Source organism: Labrus bergylta, chromosome 2, assembly GCF_963930695.1.
Source record: "Labrus bergylta chromosome 2, fLabBer1.1, whole genome shotgun sequence".
In the NCBI taxonomy this organism is placed as follows: Eukaryota; Metazoa; Chordata; class Actinopteri; order Labriformes; family Labridae; genus Labrus; species Labrus bergylta.
This window is the reverse complement of record NC_089196.1, coordinates 18,928,908-18,942,063: the sequence shown is the minus strand read 5'-3', so window position 1 is coordinate 18,942,063 and position 13,156 is coordinate 18,928,908. Positions and strand designations below refer to the sequence as shown.

The window sequence follows — 13,156 nt, the reverse complement described above, 5'->3', positions numbered from 1 at the left end:
TAGCTCTGTAGAGTTACCTTATAGCTTTGATAAACTCCCCCACACACTTGAGTGTCCCTCAAAAACACAACAACTCTTTTGTCTTACTTGTGCATAAACTTCCCCAAATGTTATCATACCACCAGCGCTGAGCTGCACTGCAGGATCTCATTCTGACAAAGCTCAGTTCTTAATTCCACCATGAATAAATAAACAGCTCTGACCGTAAGCCTCAGGCATCCCCAGACAGATTTAACACCTGAGTATAAAAATAATATTAATTTTCTCGTAATATTAACAGACTGTATACATGATTCACATTTGGGCCATCTAGACGTGGAGTAGTTGTCCTGATTAGTCAAAGTTTGAGATTTTTTCAAAGTTTGAGTGTGAAATTGTTAAATACTCAGGTGCATTTTCCTTCAGTCCTCAACAGACGGTAAAAGTTTCATCATAACTCAACATTTAATTCTAATCCCAAGGGGCGCTGGTTGTTCGGTGGTTGGTGCGCGCGACCCATGTGGGGAGGCTATGGTCTTCCAAGCGGGCAGCCCGGGTTCAAGGTTCAAGGTTTAAGGTTGTCTTTATTATCCCTGCGAGAGGGCAATTTGTTTTGCAGTCAGCAGTAAAACACACACATACAGCCCGCAATGAGCAAACAACATAGAAAAGGACAATAAATAAATATAATAGATAAAAAACAGAGGCAACACAGTTAGTGGTTTAAAAAGGTGATGGCAGCAGGAACAAATGAGTTTCTCATCCTCTTTGTCCTGCATGCTGGCAGGCTGAATCTGCGGCCTGACGGCAGCAACTTAAAATCCTTGGACAAAGGATGACTTTGATCTGCCAAGATTGACTGTGCTTTCTTAAGACACTTCTTAAGAGGACGATCCTGTGATTCTGACACACAGTTTAACAATGCTCTGCATTTTGTTACGGTTTTTGATGCTGAGTGATCCGTACCAGGTCACCATGCAGAATGTTAAAACTGATTCAATGAAACAGGAATAAAACATCTTCATAAAAGTGCTGTCAACATTAAAATTCCTAAGCTTCCTCAGAAAGTGCATGTACGCTGATGAGCTTTTTTGCAGACAGCTTCAGTTTGGAGCTCGAAGGTGAGTTTGTCATCGATGATAGTCCCCAGGTACTTGTATTGGTGCACCACCTCAACAGCCTGGTTGTTAATAAAAACAGGGGAAATGACAGAGGGATTTTTCCTGAAATCCACTGTCATTTCAGGATGACCTGCACCAGTCTGTGAATTCACTCACGACTGGACCGTGATCTGGTTCATCATTGCTCAGGAGGGAAATGATCAAGTCATCTGCAAACTTGATGATGTGCCGGTTCTCATGTCTGCTTTGACACTCATTTGTGTATAATACAAATAAAAGGGGAGAAAGGACACATCCCTGGGGTGATCCAGTAGAGGAATAAAGAACATCTGATACGATGCCATTTGCTCTCACACGCTGTGACCTTCTTGTTAAAAATTCCATCAGCCAGCAAGACCACTGTCAATGTTGTGGATGGACTTGAGCCAATCTGCTAAGATGTGTGGTTGTATGCAATTAAAAGCTGAGGAGAAATCAATAAAAACTAGGCGTGTGAGGGTCTTAGCCCCCCTCAGTGTGTTAGGACTGTTCGGGTCCGGCCTGTGGCTCCTTTCCCGCATGTCATTCCCCTCTCTCTCTCTCTCCCTGATTTCCGACTCTATCCACTGTCCTATCTCTCCAATAAAGGCACAAAAAGCCCAAAAATAAATCTTAAAAAAAATATATATATCTAATCCAAACACAATTGCCCGCATTGAACATGGTAACGATAAACTGGAGAAACAGACCTGAGGAAGAGGATGAGGAAGAGATTTTTACATTTATCAATGCCTGAAACTAAATTATCAGAAGATGACAGCATATGCATCTAAAGAGAAGATTTAAAAGTTGCTGCCCTGTTGTGTGACTTTATAATATGAACTGACAGTAAAAATAAAATAAAAAAAATAAAATGATGTCAAATTTTACTCCTGATGTAAAAAGCATACATTACTGATAAATACTAAGGTGTTTGCAAACATACTTCATGGTGAACTGAATGTTCACTATCTTGATGGTATTTTAATAACACTTGGCCCCATTGTCACCATTTTGTTTCAGGTGGTGGAGGAGTAGGGATGGGAGGGCTCAGTCATTTTTTAACCCCTCCAAGGATGTGGATGACCGAACCCTTGCTTTTACCCTCCACACTTTAATACAATCTGCCGTTTCAAACCTCTTAAGTGAATGACTCTTTAATTATCTTGTGTGTTACAGTAATCACAAAGTTTTCATGAAATCCAGCCTGCCATTATTCATGAAGGAGTTTCCTGAACCATGGCATCTAATCGGATTGAAATACTGGCCTGCTTCCTGCTGCTTCACTGTGAATTTGTTAAGATTGCACAACAGGATTTCCTCTCTGCCATGGCCCATGTATCACACCAGGAAACAATAGCTGCACACAGGTCAAAATGCAGCTCTATAAAAGCTTGGAAAGGGTGTACATGCATTGGCGTCTTTGATACCCTCATGGTCTGATAATTAAACCATTTCCTTATTGGCCCTTTGGGACAATATTATCCCTGCAATTATGCTCGGGTTCGTGGCCTTTGCAGCGCTGCACATCTGGTTCATTTATGTTTGTAAGTCCAAGAATGAGTAAGAGAGGTAGTAGGTTGTGTTGTTGACTGACAGAGTTTCCTCCAAGTCACAGTTTAATTGGACAATTGTTCAGTTTAACCCCAGGCTCTCTGGGTTCACAAAGGCGTACAAAGCTCTCCGAGCATAGACTATTAAGCAAGAAAAGGGTGGCAGGACTACATGCTTTGGCTATTTTGGCCCCTTTTTCTCCTTATGTTCCCTCATGCAATATGACACACCATTCACATCCTGTCAAGTGAAATTCAGCGATTATCGTGATTTTAAAAAATGTATTATTTGACAGCCCTACCTTACTCTTCCCTAGATATAGAGCATAGATCGGACCCAACAACTTCAAACCAAACCGACCAAGCCAGTGCACATTTGCCACGTAAAAAAACAACTGTTTACAATATTTCTGCTCATCTCCCAGCGTTTCTAAGCGGTGATCTATCAGTGTGAGTGAAGAAAGAATCTAAACTCTAAAGTAGAGCTTTTGCCATTTTATCTTGTACTTCAATAAACAGTAAATAGGCTTGGAAGTTGTTGAATACACACATTAGCTGTTGTACAAAAGAAACTAAAGCTCAAAAAAAAAAAAATATATATATATATATTTTTATTTTTATTTTTTTTTTTTTTATGACTCAATTTTCCTATGGATTTTTATTGCACATTGTCTTTTTAGTTACTGGTCAATTAGGAATAGTTGAAATAAAATGCATTTGTCTGATACCCTAGGTTTAGCCAACATTGAATAAATTAGCATTTGAGCTTCTCACTCAGAATGTTAGGTAAGAGGAGATTGCTGTTAAGTCAATATGGTCAATGGTCAACTACAGGAGCAGAAAAAGGTTGTGGATTCCATTACTCAAAAAAATTGAATAGCCTGCAAAAAATGTTACCTTTGATGTTGTCTTGAACTGTACACTGCTAGTGGAATCCTGAATGTATTACTAAATGTATTCAGCCAGCCTGAGCCACAGACTTAACTAAAAAATAAAAAAATTAAAGTCACATTTGGACTGAATCACTGCTGCTGGCCAACAAGAGCACAACGCAATCTCCCCCTGATTCATCAGAGGCAAATCTCCACTTGACCCAATGGAGGCTATCCAGTCACAGCATTAAGGCAGCTTGGGCAGAGGCCTAGTTTCTCCTGGGACTGGATGGTGGTGGTGGTATTGTGGTGGGGGGTGGGGGTTGGCACACTCTCGGGTAGCCCAATGAAAAAGGAGTTATCAAGCATATACATCAGGTTTAGTTGTAGCCAAAACTAATTCATCCATTGACATGAAAAGCCCTGAACGTATTGGCAATGCTGACAGCTTGTCCATCAACAGTCATTACATTTAATACCAATACTGCCTGACCACAGCTGAGCTACCATGAAAGTGCTCAAACAACACACCTAAGAAATCTCTGTGATGACACTAAACCAATGAAAAAAATTAGAAGCATGTTCTAAATGCACTGAGTAGCAATTATGATGTAGAACTGCCAGACACAAAACTGCTTTGAGCTGGCAAAGGAAGCTCCCAAAATAGATCAGTGTAGTGCAGTGTATTACCTCACCCCCACACACATCAGCAAATATGTCCATCACAATCATGCATCCTAAGCCATGCCGACATGGCCCACTCTGCTAAGCTACCAGCGTATACTGGAGTTTTCCTAGCTGCTTTCATGAAGGAGAGAGTCAGCGGAATGGACGCAAATTGTAGTTCTATGACATGACACTTTCAGTTTTTTAAAGCCCCTATTAAAATTAACCGTGTAGTTCTAAATATACCCCAGCCTGAGCTCTTTCCGTCATTCTGCTGAGCTAAATTAAGCCCTACACCCAGAAGTGGTGGTGGTGGGCCAAGATAAGGCAAGTCAGCCATCGACAATTGTGATGTCTCTTTGGGTGATGATGATGGTTGCTTGTAATTCCCCAGCACTTCAACTTGGCCTAGTCATGGAATAGCAGAGAGAGGCTTGCAGAATTCACAGAAGAGCTGGAGACAGATGTAGCCAGACATCATGGGGGTTGAAAAGAGCATTGGGGGTTGGGGGCGTAGGGGCCAACTCATGGTCACAGCTGCAACCTCACCAGATGATTGGGGGCGGATTTCTAATGAAGGGCTGTAATCAAGTTGCTGATGCTAACCTCCCACACCCTGTGAGGATGACTTGCCAAAATGCTTCTCTTATGACAGAAGGTACATGCAATGCACAACACAGAATGACGTATTTGAAGGGATACATCACCCATTTGCATTAAGCTTTGTATCATTAGAAACTTGGTAGTATTTTTGAATGGTTGTGCATCCCGCCCTCAATTTTACCCCTGAGATGGGAAATCTTTGTATTTTTAAGTCTGACAAGGCGCCTCCGATGGCGCCGATGAAATCTTCATTTTGCATCATCGGCGGCTGTTGTGGTCAGCAGGGGTGAAACTACATCATTAGTTCCTCATATTTTCGACCACTGAAGCTACAGACCTATAACAGATCAGTGGGTGGGACCTCACTCCCAGAAACAAAACTTAACATCCGTCATATTGCTTGAAAGCTACGCTAACAGGCTCTATGGAGAAAGCTGATAAGAACCGACAATGGCGAAAAAAAGTATGTTTCAACTTAAAACTGATATGGATGAAGGGGATTTTGAAGGTCTTGTGCTCTCTCTACAAACTGCAATATAGCGGCGAGGCAGCTGCTGCCGACAGGCGGGTGTTATGCCCTGGCTGCTGGCCACCGCCGTCACCACCGCCCGCAGCCCACAGCCCACACTGCTCTGCTGCGGCTGCCACCAGCGGCGGTGAGGACGAGGAGCCCTGGGGCGGACAAGAAGGCACCAACTTCAAAATGTATTTCACATTTCTACTACATGTATGACCCAATGTCAATACAGATTCATGTTTCAACGGGTGAAGTATCCCTTCAACAACCAATCTGTTCTGATTTTCTTATATAGCATATCCATATTGTGTGAGGTAAACAAGTTAGGCCAGATGTTATGCGTGCAAAAAAATACTATCAGACGTGTGAAATAAAACAACTGAATTACTGATTCTGCGTTGTTGAGGGAGAATACACTAGTTCATTTTGATGTTGTTCTATGACAGGTTGAAAAATACATTAAATAAAATGTAATATTACAAATATTTAAAAGGTTTAAAAAAAACTGTCCAGGTCAAAACATGAAATAACCCTTTCACAAGAAAGGGTTGAAAAGTTTAAGCCAGAACAGGACATTATGACTTAAGAAAAAGTTGTCCTTTTTACCTTTAAGGTAAAAATATGACTTAAATATATCATTCTCTTTTTATAAAAACGTATGTAAGAGACCGTCATAATCAGAAAACGAATAGCTGAATATGGTCAAAATTTTCACCAAGGATCTAAAAAGGTTGTTCAGACAAAGACCATTTTCAGCACTGGGAGGTGGCGAATAAACGACAGAAGTGGTAAACATCCCAGGGAGGCATTTGTTGCTGAGACATCTGTTGGATCATGCTTTCCTACCCTGAGACAGCTTTCAGAAGACCAAGGCCATGACTCAGGTCTGCACCAGCTGTTGAGCCACAACTAGATCCATTTCACATTTTTCCCTGTGACTGCTATCATCTTGTTTAGGATAACGTAAAGTTACAGACAACTATCCTCTCTTACATGTCTGGTTTAACATTTCTCCATTATGCTCCCTGAAAATTGTATTTTTGATGATCTCTTGTGTTATACAAATATGGGAAGAGACCTATTTTATGCACTAGAACTGCAGGAAAATCCAGCTGTGTATTGTCTATTTAATTCAGTTTAGAAGACTGCATTTCATTTTTACTTTCTTTGACCACAGGCCACATGCTTAATGTTGAACACTGAAGACATTTGCTAGTCTATTATTTTTTTCTTTTTAAGTAATAGTTTGTCGTCCTAAGCACCTACTTTATGAGATAGTTGGGTGTGTGAAAAACCTCCTTAAAAAAATTAGTTGAGTATGGCTTGATTTAAAAAACTGCCTTTATGCCCACAAGAAGAAAACTTCACCTGCTGTGAAAATGGGCATGTCTAGCAGTCCTCACGTGTGGGTAATTAAATAAAGTGCCACTGCCACTGTAGATTAATCCTTTTACCAAAAATCTGTACAGGTTCCCTCTTTTGCTGGCTTAATGAGGCCATGATTTTGTAGCAGTGTCGAGTTTTGCTATCTTTTGAAATTACCATTTAAAGCAGTATATGTTAACAAATCTGCTGGTAGAGGAGAGGTGGGGGTAGGGAGGGCATAGTTTTCCTCGTCATCTGAGACAGCATTCCTATATTAGACATGCTAAACCAGATCACTGCAGAACATTAAGCCTGACAGCAGCGCTTTAATATTTGATGCGCTCTGCTACCGTGGCATAAACCACCAAACTGCTCTGTAGCAGCAGCTAAACTCACAATAATGTAATATATTTTTCACAAGTCAGCCTTCCGTCATATTGAAGAGAGTTCATCCCTTCAGCAGAGAGTTGTGAGGGATGCTGAGATGGATTAGTCAGCAGGGAGGAGTTTTTCACTAGTCCTGTCAACAGGTTGCCCTAGATACAAAACAACAATCTAAAAAAAAAACTTTCTTCACTGGCATCAAGGATCTTTACTTTAGGAGAGTGTCACAGGCAGATATTCAGAGTTGACCTAGCATACAGCTGGTTACATCTGTGTCTGTAAAGACATTACAGTACATTAGAAAGCTTGGAATCCTATGTGAATAGCAGTGGTCCTGTCATGGTTGTTCGACAGCAGAGTAGGTAAACGTATCTTTGACTGCCAAATGATTCATTACAAGACAAAAAGCTGGAGGAAGGAATAATTTCCAACTGTGATAAGACATCACTTACTGGGTCAGTAGACAGAGGAGGCCATCAGAATCACTTTTTTTGTCCCATGTTCTATAAGGCCAAAAAGCCTGCCTTGTGCTTATGGGTTTTCTTAAATTAAGACACATCAGGATCCAAATGAGACTGATAGAGATGACACTAGGGACCACAGTAACTTCCAAGAGCTGTTAATTAGAAGCTAAAGCAGATCTGCAGAGGTCACACCAACAATTGCAAAGACATTGAGCCTGTTTTATGGATCATCAGTCCTAATTTGTTGTACAATAAAATCCTTAAGTTAATGACAAAAACATGTTGACTAGATTCAGAGCTATTCAAGTTATTTCCAATTTCAATATTATATGTCACTGTCAGTCTTCACTGTTTTCTTCTGGTGCTCAATAAATAATTGATCATTATATTTAGGGACGTCCTTGTTGATTTGCCTTCTTTCAAAGGATTTTTTATTTTGACTATTTTGTAACTTTTGGTAGGGCAGGACAGCTGTAGAATGACATGAAATGTGGGGAAACAGAGTAGAGGATGACATGCACCAATGGCGTCAGGAATCTGGTCTAACCTGTAATAGTGCACCTGTTACAGGTTAGACAGTGGGACAGTAGCCATACATGGAGACTTTCTCTAACAATTGAGCTAACCAACGTACATTTGATAGCTTTCAGTGGATTTACTGCCTCTCTCGCAAATCCACTGATCACTGTTCAGATATAAAGCACACAGAACATACCATGATGCATGGCTGACTGAGATCACACAAGCAAGATGGCCATACTGGATGCAAAATAGGAACTTTGTAAGGAAGGCTATAGTTTGTACAATTGAAAAATAATAATAAAAAAGAAAATAATAATAATAATAATACTTAAAAGTACATACTGCTGGGATCGACCTACAAAAAGCCAAATGTGTAGTCGTCTGAACGGGTATCATCCAGAAGTTTTTTTTTACACAGACAGTACTGTGCTGTTTAGCATTTTTGTTAGAAAGCCAACTTTCTCAAACCTCTGGCTCTCTCTGTGACTGCACATTTCTAATGCCTAAATAATTGCATTATTCAGCTTTGTTTTCTGATTTACCTGTTAGCAGATTAGAAATAATTCTTCACCTTTTTTATTTTACACTCATGTTAAACACTTAATTGACATAAGAAATAATTGTGTCATAAAATAACAATTAAAGAAAACAAATAATTAATCTGGAGTTTAATTTAAAAAAAATTTAATCAATTAAAATAAAATCATAAAAATGGGTGTAAGCCCTGATCTAAATTTCCGTTCAGCATGCCATCATAACCATGATCATTGCACACAAATTCATTGAACAGAAAATTTGTGATTGTGGTTCAGACATAATAGTTTGACAATGTATAATGGTAAATGGACTTGAGCTTGTATAACGCTTTTCTTCTCTTCTGGCTAATCAGAGCGCTTTTACATCACAGGTCACACCTACCCATCCACACCTATTCACACACTGATGGCAGAGGTTGCCTTGTAAAGTGACCATCAGAAGTAACTAATCCCATTCATACACATTCATACACCGCTGACGAAGCAGCAACTTGGTGTTAAGTGCCCAAGGACACATTGTACAGTTGACCGCAGGAACCGGGAGCGTGCATTTAGGGTCTGTAGTCTTTGGACCCAACACAATGCTCTTTTGGAGATTCTGTTTGGCTAAGCTTACAGCAACAGACTGTAGGCTGCAACGTTTATTTTACTAATATAAAGTTTCTGATACATGCCATGCAGCCACCAGCTGATACCCACATGATAAATACAGACACAGTGAGATGAAACAAAGTATTCATAACACTAACACTATTACGCACACTTTACAAGTAATTTCTTCAATTAAGTCACACAAAGACTCCACACAGGGATTTATGGGCAGTAGGTTTATTTTTACGTGTTGATCAAATTTCTATCAATCTGTGGATCACATGCAACTGAAACGGTGGAGGTCGCTAAACCTATCACGGATCAACTGTGTTCTGAATCACTGATACCATGCATTATACCAATTACATGTTAGGATAATGCTTGGCTGATGAACACAAAACTTACTGAAAAGTATGTAAAGCCAGTGAGTAAATCCCATGTTCTTAAAAGGATGGGATCATTTAAAAATTGCTAAAGAAACATAATGTACTAAAAGTCTATATCAAAACATCTGATAAACACACTTTTCCATAGCATGTTTGCACCCTCTACATTATGGTACTTTGACGACCTGACCTCGGCTCCATCTAACCCAGTCCTGCGGTCTGCCTTTAGTATGAACATGGCCTTAGCGTTAGCATGTCTGGCTCACAACAAGAAGACTCCACCCCATGTGTCTGACAGCCATATTAGCCAATTGTCAACAGCAGCTGAAGTGTCCTTTCCCAGTGCATCCATCACCATTCACACACAACACCAAATTCATGAGAAGACCCCTGGCTAATGTCAAAAAAATAAATAAAAAATAAAAAAGCATAACAGCATTTGCCTGTGCTTGCTGTCACCATATACCGACAACTGCATCATCCACAAGCTAGAAACTTAAGTTCATCCAGAAAGTTCCTCCAAAACACTAAATGAGCTATGGCTTGATAAGGAGTCTCTTTGACTTTTAAGTTTAAAATGATTTTAAATATGTACTTTAAAGGTAGGCTTGGTCACTCTGGAAAGCTAGAAAGATTTGAATGTACCGTAACATCTCCTCAGGGTGCAATCTAAACCTACCCCCTCCCCTCAGGGCTCCTGCACCAGCCAGATCACAACTGCTCTATAGAGCGGAGAGAGAACCTTTAGCACATCACTTTCAACTATGACACCACATGTTTCATTCAGCTGTATACAAAAAAACCACCTAAAATTATCATACTCAATGTACAAAGAAGACACAGCAACAGAAAGACAGCTTGGTGTCACTTTTCAGAACTTTCAAGTCCCTCAGTTGTCACCATTGCAGAAAAGCTCTATTAATGTTTGGTCTGGTTTGTCCTCTTTCCTGACACAAACTCTTACTTGTTGAAGCCTTCTCTGCTTCTATGTTTATTTTCCTGCACTGTTTAGAAGGTCGAGCAGTTACCATTAACTGTGACAATTTGAGCTGAGCTTTCTCTTCCCTTACTCTGGTAGATGTTGACTACCTCTGGCAGCGGTGTAAGCGCCTTGAGAGTGAGCTTGTGCATGGCAAGGGAAGAGATATGCACAAGGAGTCAGGGAGGCATTTGATTGGTACTTTCCATCCAGACCGCATGGCAGTGATAGGTTGGAGATTTTAAAGGACTACAGCAGCTTGAGATGATGGCTCTTTTTCTGTCCTTTTTCAGAGTACATGATTCATTGATTGTGAGCTTTAAAGACCGTTTTGATGCTAGATAAGATTACAAACACTACCTTTCAGGTAAGTGTTTTAATGAATCACTTCCTGTTCCTGGATCCATGGTAAATAGGTTACATTATATCCTAGCAGAGGATGAGGATGTGTCAGCCAGTGAGACACTAAAAACACACTGAAATAAAAGGCAACAAATTTCAACAAAATGGAAAAAAGATTAAATACAACAACAGCTTAAAATAAAAATGTCATTTTCAACTGACATCAGTTTGGCACTTCTTCCTTAGCAAGATATTAAGACAAGGAAACTCTTCTTTGATGCTAATGTGTGTTTAAAATGATATTGAATTTCTTCCATTCAACCTCCCTTCTTTGCACCTAAACAAGATAGAACCATAACAAACTACAAGTCGACTGAAATGACATGCAGGTGCAGAATCATGTCATAATAAGGAATGTTATCCCTCTTAAAAATATGTCATTGACGAATAAACCAGTCTAGTCGTGAGAGACAGGTCTGCTTCCCCTCACTCATGCGCTCTACTCACAAGAGATGACATCATGTTGGGTCAGCTTGGGCTTTAGTGCTCAGCTTGCAATGTGCATCTGCCATTTCGAGCGCGTCACGTTAGCCTACATTTACTTTTATAACGGTGGATATTTAATCAAGCACTGTTTCACATGCAGGTGATGCTCTCTTGCAGCATCGGAACCAGAGAAGAACAAATGGAAATGACGTGCTGTCTCTTATCCGTGCGTTAACAGCATGCACGCAAACATTACAATCATTTCACAAAGTGCCAGGAATGACAATATTAGTGACTGGTGAACATCTGCAAAGAGATGTAGGCCAGTAGGTTTTAATGCATGTAAAAAATGTGGTTCGGCTCATAGTAGTGCAGTGGACGCTACAGCATCTCATTCGGAGCCATTGTGACTGTACGGCGATAGTAAAATCTCACTCACAACAATGTAGGATGCAATGGACGGTACCACAGTCACAGTGGTTGTGACACACTCGGACAGACGTGTGGCCCACATTGAATGACAACGCTAAAATAACACCTAGGCCAAGTTTACATAGCGTGCAGCCGCTTCGTCGGTTTAAAAAAAAAAAAAACCCCATCAGCTGTACACTTCATTACAACCTGTCATCTCCTTTGCTCTCCATACTCACCCCCTGAGGAACAAACCAAACAGCAACAGTACCGTCAGTTTACAACGTACGCAGCCAAATATCAGCGTGGATTTGCAGCAGGTGCAGAAACACATCAATCAAAAAACATGCTTCGCTTTAACGACCTTTTAAAAAAAAGAGAAAACTACGCACTTAACCACGGCGGACTGATACTGCTTGTTTCGGTACTCACCGCCGATGAGTGGACTGGCGTTCAAACAACAAGGCGAACTGCGTCGAAACCAGAACAATGGTGGTTATTTACAACTTCAGGTGTATTCATTAAGCGCCACTTCTCGTTAAAACCCACTTTTTTCTTCTTCTTTTTTTGCTGCTTTGACATTAGCTACCGTAGCTTAGCTTTGAGACAAGAGGAAGTGTCATTTTTAGTTAAGAGTGAAGCGAGGCTGTGGAGAGAGCCGGAAACAAACAGTGACAGCAACACGACAACAGACGGTGGAAGAAAAAAACAAAACAAAAAAAACTACTCACCTTTTCGCAAAAGTCGTAGTGGTTGAAAAACACTTCAGAATTTTTTTTTTTGTTAGTCCGAGTCTTGAGATGTCGATGTGACTTTGCTGTCAGTTGGTGTGGACTTCCTGAATGACGGAGCAGCGGGAGCACAACCCCTCGCGCTCGCGTTTGACAGCTACTTTGACAGACAGGCGGAAATAAAGTTGCCTCGTGCGTAAGGAAGTGTCTGCTGAAGAAAGTTTTTTTTTTTTTTTTTTTTTTACAAAAAAGGTATTTTTCTTTTAAATATAAAACATACTGATTGTTTAGCACAGTATCGTATGCTTTATTGAAGTCTCCACATTCAGCCTAATGCAAATGTGAAACAGCGTTAAATATACCTTTCTCAATGCTGCTTTAAATAAAGAGTGAAGGTGTAAAAGTAAACGACCAAGAATCCCACATCTTATTTCCTTGGCAAATCATTAAACATGCATGGACTGAGTCATCCCGATTCTGTTGCAACTCCACTAGTAGCAAGCCAGTATGTCTCCCTAACGTACTCTGTACAATGATGCCATCCGCCGTTGGATTTATGAACTACAATATTTTCAAAGCAGTCCAGATAGATAGATAGATAGATAGATAGATAGATAGATAGATAGATAC

The 13,156-nt window shown here is 40.3% G+C and overlaps 1 protein-coding gene across 3 annotated transcripts in view; it reads right to left on the bottom strand.

Moving 5' to 3' along the window:
* taok3a (TAO kinase 3a) overlaps positions 1 to 12,883 on the bottom strand; it is a 77,511-nt gene extending 64,628 nt beyond the window's left edge. Inside the window, exon 1 of one of the 3 annotated variants that reach the window (XM_020636604.3) lies at positions 12,527 to 12,883. The gene's annotated coding sequence lies outside the window, so the exon portion shown is untranslated. Of the gene's footprint in view, positions 1 to 12,034; positions 12,058 to 12,227; positions 12,403 to 12,526 lie in introns of those variants that run through there. The other 2 variants (XM_065948090.1, XM_065948095.1) reach the window with 2 other exon arrangements.
* Positions 12,884 to 13,156: the final 273 nt, after the last annotated feature.